This window comes from Leptodactylus fuscus, chromosome 5, assembly GCF_031893055.1.
Source record: "Leptodactylus fuscus isolate aLepFus1 chromosome 5, aLepFus1.hap2, whole genome shotgun sequence".
In the NCBI taxonomy this organism is placed as follows: Eukaryota; Metazoa; Chordata; class Amphibia; order Anura; family Leptodactylidae; genus Leptodactylus; species Leptodactylus fuscus.
The window spans coordinates 99,622,086-99,622,839 of record NC_134269.1 but is presented as its reverse complement, the minus strand read 5'-3'; the positions used below and the strand labels follow the sequence as shown (position 1 = coordinate 99,622,839).

Sequence of the window (754 nt, the reverse complement as noted above, 5' to 3'; positions counted from 1 at the left end):
GGCTCCTAGGAACCAGTTAATCCAATTTATAGCTCTGTAAGGCAAACGGAGTCGTCAAGTTATGTCAAAGTGAAAGTGACATGTACTAGTATGTCTATGGAAAAATGGATTGTAACCCGTGGATACAAAATCCATGTTTAACCATACACTGTGCTGCCGCTTGCTTTTACACATTATAACATTTACAATGCTCTAAAAATTACCCTTTTTGCGCAAGAGTTAACATTTTTTATTAGATACATACAGCTGGTTAAAAAGCAAAGTACTGCTGATTTTGCCTGTGCAAATCTTAAAAAAAAACAAAAAAAAACAAAAAAAAACAACATTAATTTATAAACTTAGATTGGGTGTTTTCAACCAATATACAAATATACAGCACTGCACAAATCTTAAAAAAATAAGAATGTGGAGGGTACCCAGTAGCTCTGACCTCTCAAGACCAGCAGGCAGCACACTGATAAGAACAGATACTACACTTGATCTTAGCCAAAAGGCCGAGAAGCATGCATTTTATTAGGGACCTTAGTGTAGGATTTGCCTACAGATTTAACCCATTGGATCATTGGGATAAGTGAAATCTACTGCAAAAACCTGGAAAAAATGTGATAGAAAGGCCAAGGTGCGGATATGAAAGTCATCAGCATATCAGCATATAATCATGTGAATAGAATAAAAAACACCATTTACAAGCATTTTACTATCTGCCCCATAGTCAATAAGCACTGGAAGTCTATATCAAATATGCCCAGCATGA

General features: G+C 35.8%; 1 pseudogene; it reads right to left on the bottom strand.

Moving 5' to 3' along the window:
• Nucleotides 1–342: 342 nt before the first annotated feature.
• LOC142205611 (U2 spliceosomal RNA) lies at nt 343–506 on the bottom strand (annotated as a pseudogene).
• Nucleotides 507–754: the final 248 nt, after the last annotated feature.